Source organism: Dromiciops gliroides, chromosome 2, assembly GCF_019393635.1.
Source record: "Dromiciops gliroides isolate mDroGli1 chromosome 2, mDroGli1.pri, whole genome shotgun sequence".
In the NCBI taxonomy this organism is placed as follows: Eukaryota; Metazoa; Chordata; class Mammalia; order Microbiotheria; family Microbiotheriidae; genus Dromiciops; species Dromiciops gliroides.
In genome coordinates, this window is record NC_057862.1 from 355,738,769 (window position 1) to 355,745,538 (window position 6,770).

The following is a 6,770-nucleotide window of genomic DNA, read 5'->3' on the forward strand; positions in this document are numbered from 1 at the left end:
ACAGAGGCACACACACAGAGGCACACACACAGGGACACACACACACACACACTGCACTGAACAGCACACGTTTGCATTGCGCGTGCATCCACAGCACGAGGGCTGGGCGTTGGGGGATGAAAAAAAGGGGAAAGTTTGGAACAGTATAGAATGGAATTGGATGTCAACCGGTAGTGTATCCAATCCACCTGGTTCCTTGACTTTTCCCCGTTATGCTGACCAGCCTGGACAAGGGAGGGAAGAGAGCAGGTAGTAAGTAGATCATCGAAGCATAGTGGAACCAATCCATGGGCCCTCCTTAAAATTGATCGGCAATCTGTTTCTTTGCTTAGGGTGGCCCACCATTCATTTCAACAAGTCAAGTGAACTTCACAGACATTTATTAAGTGCCTGTGATATGCAGAGCACTGTGCTTGAATATGATATATACACAGAAAGTTCAATTTAATTCAACGTGCATTCCTAAAACATTCAAGGCACAACAGATAATTTCTCTGATCTTGGATTCCCAACCAAGGCCTGAAAGCCACCTCACTCCTGACCCCTTCTGGTTCCTGAGACTGATGGTCTTCCTGTCCTCTGAGTTCTGCTGCCCTATCCCCAATCACCTGTCTCCCTTCCTCTCCTGCAGCCATAGTCTCAGGGTGCCCTCCCCTCGGAGTTGACTTTTCTTTTTCCTACACACAGCGCAGACCACAAGAGGGCGCCCCTAGAGCTTATTTACAAGGAAAAGGGGAACCACAAATCAAGAAATGATATGCCAGGGCAAAATCATTAGAAGTATGAATAAATCTATCAAGTCCCAGACACGATGGGCTTCAGCTTTCTAAAATATTCTATAGTGAAACCTATCCTATGTCTCTCTAACTCTTTTAATTGTTCTGCACAACTGAAAAGCTCCAATTTCCCCAGGGCCCCAGAAAACATCCTTCTTTTAGACAGTACCTACTTCTGGGGCAGCTAGGTGGTGTAGTGAATAAAGCACTGGCCCTGGATTCAGGAGGACCTGAGCACAAATCCAGCCTCACACTTGACGCTTACTAGCTGTGTGACCCTGGTCAAGTCACTTAACCCTCATTGCCTCGGAAAAAAAAAATGTACCTATCTCAATTTGGTGTTCTCTCACCTGTGCTTTCTGCACCAGATTCACTCATCTATTCTTCCAATTCTGGGCTCACTCTTGGCTAGTCAGGAAGCCTGCTGATGCCAGGGGCAGGCTTCTGGTTCCCCACTCAGAGCACACTCCCTTAATTCCTCTGGCTAATTGATATTTTTTAGATCATGGGATTTGAGAGTTGTTTCGAGATTGCCGTGGCCAAAGACGACACCTGCTCTGTCTCCTAGCTATTAATCTTCCTATGTTTACCTAGGGTGGGCCTTAGGCAGCAGACAGACTGACATTGGGACTGTACTCCAAGCCTTTCCAGCATGATAGAACTTGCTGGGGCCTGTGCTCAACTAGCATAGTCTTCAAGAACCCAGGGTCACCTTCATATGGCAGAAACCTCATGGGGAGGGGATGCTCCTGGCAGCATATCACCCCTGCAGAGTTGTGCACAAAGGATAGGTACAAGTGAGATCATGTCTGGAAATGGATTTGGGTCAGTCAAATAGCTGGAGCAAAGGACAGAAGGATGGACGGCCTATGTATGCTGTTAGTACCCATATAATTTTTTTAAAAAACCACACCATCTAGAGTAGTTCTTAATTCTTTTTTTTTTTGTCATAGATCCTTTTGGTAGGTAGTTTGGTGAAGCCTGTGGATGCCTCTAATAATGTTTTCAAATGCATAAGAGAAAATGCAAAGGAAACCAATTAATTTGAAGTAATGATCAAGAGATAAATGTTCACGGACCCCTTGAATTTATCTAGGGACCCCTTTGGGGGTCTGTGGATCCCAGGTAAGTAGGGCACAGACAAGATCCCCACAGGATTTGGAGGTATGGATAGGTCATTCCACATGATCAGAGGGAGTTAGTTATCCCACTAGTGAGAACTGAAGGCTTTTAGAAGTGGAGAAGTAGCAATCCTCATCTAGTTCAACACTCTCCCCATTTTACAAGGAGAAAAGAACCAAGGCCCAGAGACAGAAAGCCACTTGCCACAGCTACATAGTGCCAGAATCAGGTTTTGAACCCAGATCAAAACTACCCTTATCTTGATCAAGGGACAAAAAAAAAAAAAATACAAGCAAATAGGATGGTTTTCAACTGACTCATACTTTACCCCCATAGTTCAGAAGCACCTCTTCTTTTACAAAGCATAACCCAACCCCAAAGGATTTGCATAGTGAGTGGGGCAGGAGGACAATTCTAGGGAGATGGCAAACATCTTGAAATAGGAGACCAGGACTGGGGATGAGGGCTCCAGGTTGGTTGGCTAGGGAGGAAAGAGAAGCCAGAAGAGGGTTGATGGATGGGAGGTTAAGGATTGAGGTACCAAGATTCCAAAGAGGGCAAAGAACAAATCCTAGAGGAATAAGGGAAAGGGAAAGGTAAAAGACTCACAGTGTATGAACTTGTGCAAATCCCTTTCCCTGTTTGGGCCTCGGTCTCCACAACTGTGAAATGAAGATGAGCTCTAAGGTCACTTCCAACTTGAATAGTGTATGATTCTAAGGTTAGAAAACTATGGTCAGAGAGGAGACTCTTGGAGTTCCAAGGGGAGGGGAAGGAAGACTTTGGTTAGTGCTGTCAAAGGACATGGTATCCAGGGAACTATTGAAAAACCTTCCCTTCTTTTTTGAAAACATTCTTCAGTTTCAAAGAAACCATTTTCTGCTACCTCCTGTCTCCCATTCGAGGACTCACCCTTGCAAACAAGGCCAAGGGCCCATTTCCTGGGCCTGCAAACAGGGACAAGGGAAGAGAGGGAATAAACAATGATATTATTGTTGTCGGTCCTTTCTTTTCAGAGGACCTTTGACATCACAATGTTAGGGTAAAATAGTGGATGATGGGTGATGTCTTGGCTTACCTGTGAATTGAATTTAAGTGAGGCAGAGTTGCACAAAGTCATGAGCCTTGGGGGCAGCTAGGTGAAGCAGTGGATAAAGCACCAGCTCTGGATTCAGGAGGACCTGAGTTCAAATCTGGCCTCAGACACTTGACACTTACTAGCTGTGTGACCCTGGGCAAGTCACTTAACCCTCATTGCCCCACCAAAGAAAACCAAAACACACACACAAAAAGAAAGTTACATACAAAGTCATGAGCCTTACTCTCTCTTCCAGAGTCATCCAAATCCAGGGGCAGGACAAAAGCCAGGGTGCAGTGAATGATCTTGGCATCTTTGATGTTTCACCATAGTGCTTCTTTCAGCTACCTTCATGGCCTTTGGAACCAATTGTTCTCATTCACCCATTCCACCAGGAGAAGCCTTCACATGCTTGGGGTAGACATTTCCATAACTCATGACAGGTTTGAAGCCTGTCAGTTAATCCTCAACCTTATTTAGCCCATCTGCTGAGATGGGTTTATCAGGGTATGGCTGCTGAGTTGGGTGACAGGTGGATACCAAAGGTGGATGGACCTGAGAAAGGACCTGGAAAACTCTCACAGTAGAGGTGCTAGTCCTCTCTGAACACCCAAGCATTTATATAGCACCTACTAAATACCAAATACTGTGCTAAGTGCCTTTTTTTTTTTGGTGGGGCAGTGAGGGTTAAGTGACTTGCCCAGGGTCACACAGCTAGTAAGTGTCAAGTGTCTGAGGTTGTATTTGAACTCAGGTCCTCCTGAATCCAGGACCCGTACTTTACCCATTGCACCACCTAGCTGCCCCACTAAGTGCTTTTTACAAATATTATCTCATTTGATCCTCACAAGACCCCCATGAGGTAGGTGCTTTTATTATCCTTATTTTAGTTGAGGAAATGAGGCAAACATAGGTTAAGTGATTTGCTGAGGGTCACATAGCTAGTATGTGTCTGAGACCAGATCTGAACTCAAATTTTCCTGACCCCAGGCCCAGTACTATCACAGCTGCCAGGTACTGGAGGTATGAGGATTAAAGCCAGGCCTGGGAAGGGGAGGAGGCAGTGGATTATTTAGCCCTGAATCTCACTCACTAGTCAGCCAAAGGTGGGTAGTATAATTATTACTCCCATTTTACAAATGAAGAAAATAAGCCCTGAGTTGCCAAATGTCACACAATGAGCTGGCACTCAGTCCCAGGTCTTCTGGCTCTCAGGCCAACACTTGTCTCCACTATTTCTCTAGGGAACCCTAATCAAGCACCCAAAGGCTTTAATGGATAGATCAGGGAGGCAGAGAATCACTCTGCTCCTGATGCTGTCAGGTTCATTCAGCACCCCCCCAATTGCCTTTTCTGCACTGAAACCACATAGTCCATCAGGATCTATCCAGGGCCCTGGCTGTGAGCAAGGGAAGCACCTTTTCTTTAAACGCTGTGGACTCCCAGAAGCAATGGGTGGTGGGCAATAGGCCCATTGTACGTCATTGGTGGGGCAGGGTGGTTGAAGTGGCAGGTATCCCTTTGATGCACGTAATCATTTGCAGCACCTAGAGATAGAATGAGAGAATGTGCCCCGGACTCTGTTGGCTATTTTCCACCACTCACATGTATATGAGGTAAGGTCAGACAAAAGTTGGTACTTCAAGACAGAACTATAGAGATTTAGGGCAGGAAGAGAACCTCAAGGGACAGTCCAACATGGTAGAAAAACCCTTGGATTTTGAGCGAGGAAGCTTGGCTTTGAATCCTAATGCTACTACTTACTTAGCTATGCGATCCCGGCTGGACCTTCTTCCAAGATCTCCTCCAGATCGTAGTCCAAGCCTCTCATTTGCACAGGATGAAACTGAATCCCAAAGAGGAGGAACTTAATTAAAGCTCTAGAGTATAAAAGGCTGAGCTGGGAGTAGATTCCAGCATTCCTGGTTCATTAAACAAGACCCTTTGCAAGAATGGGAAATTAGCCTGGGTCGGGGAAGTAAATACAGGGCTCAAGGGCTGCTTTCAAAGGTGGCCAAGCTAATCTAGCCACAGTATAACCAGGCAGACTTGGGGGAAAACTGTTTTTCCTGGCCACTCTTGGTCACTGTGGATTCCTGGACTTGGCAAAAAACCCTGTGGGTTTTAGAAGCTCAGTGGAGCCTCAGAAGGATGCTCTGATGTCAGAGATGAAAGTGGCCATGGGAGCAGCTGATTCTCAGCTCTGCCAGACCTGCTCAAGGCAGGATGGGAGCTGGTGATTGCTACCAGCTGGCAGCTTTTCTATTTGGGTTCAGGCTTCCCTCTGCCCTGTTGGAAGAGCTGCACCTAACAGGGCCTCAGTCCAATCTAGATCTGAGCAGGAATGCCCAGCAATGGGGCTTTCATCTCATTTCTGCCCTTGGGGGCCAGGCTGGAGAAATTAAACTCCTCTTCCACAGGAGGGCCCTTGTGATGTTTGAAGATGCTGAACACACCCCAACTGTCTCTTCTTTTATAAGAGAAACATCCGCAGGTTCTTTGATCAATTTTCTTATAGAATGTGGCTTTTAGTTGCCTCACCGGCCTGCTTGCCTTCTAGTTGGTCTTTCCTAAGACGTGGTGCCCAGAAATGAACAGTACACACATGGCCCAGTAATAATAACTAGCTTTTACATAGTACCCACCTATTATGCATCAGGCACTGTGCTAAGGGGTCATTTGATCCTCACAACACCACTAGGAGGCAGGTGCTATTATTACCCCCATTTTACAGTTAAGGGAACTGAGGAAGTGACTTGCTCAGGATCACACAGCGAATAAGTGACTGAGGGGACAGCTAGGTGGTGCAATGGATAGAGCACCAGCCCTGGAGTCAGGAGGACCTGAGTTCAAATGTGGCCTCAGACACTTAACACTTACTAGCTGTGTGACCCTAGGCAAGTCACTTAACCCCAATTGCCTCACTTAAAAAAAAACAAAACACGCACACACACAAAAATGCGACTGAGGTTGGATTTGAACTCAGTTCTTCCTGACTGCAGATCTACCTCTCAGTCCACTGCACCAGCAGCTGCTTGCTCTGATAATCTGCTTCTATTAATGCCAGGTTTTCTGGTTGTCCTGTCACTGCTGCCTCATTGAGCTTGTAGTCCCAAGTTCCCCATTCTATAACTGTGCAATTTTTTGAAGCCCAGTAGAATTCAAAACTGCATTTCTGCAGTTAAAATTTACTTGGTTCTTCTCATTATTAAACCCTACCCACCTTAGAGGCCCTTCTATACCTACCCACCCCAAACATGCTTGATAATCTGCCAACCCCCCATACCTTTTGTAGGAGATGCTCATGCTTAGAATCCCCTCTTCTAAAAAGATCTCTCCAGGAATGTTTTCCTTGTCACACCAGCTTCACCCCACAGAATCACAAAGTACCATATTTCCTAACCAGTCCTCCATTTGTTAGCTCGTTTGCTGTGCTGCTAGCATGTTCTCACTGTTGGCCACAAGTTCCCAGAGGGTGGTGGTTGGGTCCTGTTCTCTCTCCCACTGCTCAGGAGAGTTCTCCTAACACAGAAGGCACTTAATAAATGTTTGTATGACATTAGACCTCACTGGGCTCATTGCTCTAGTACAAGATGTTTTGGTCTGTCAACCTAAATGTCACCCGTGCTAGCTTCCTTTCATTCAGATTCACAGATACGCCATCTAGGAGGGAAAAAAAATGCCGCCCAGAGCAAAGTACAGATGTGTGTCTAGGGATTGAGCTTCCCTGCTTCTGGTTGGTATTGCTTCATTAAATCTGTCATTCACATTGTTGTGAGTCTGTCTAGTATCGC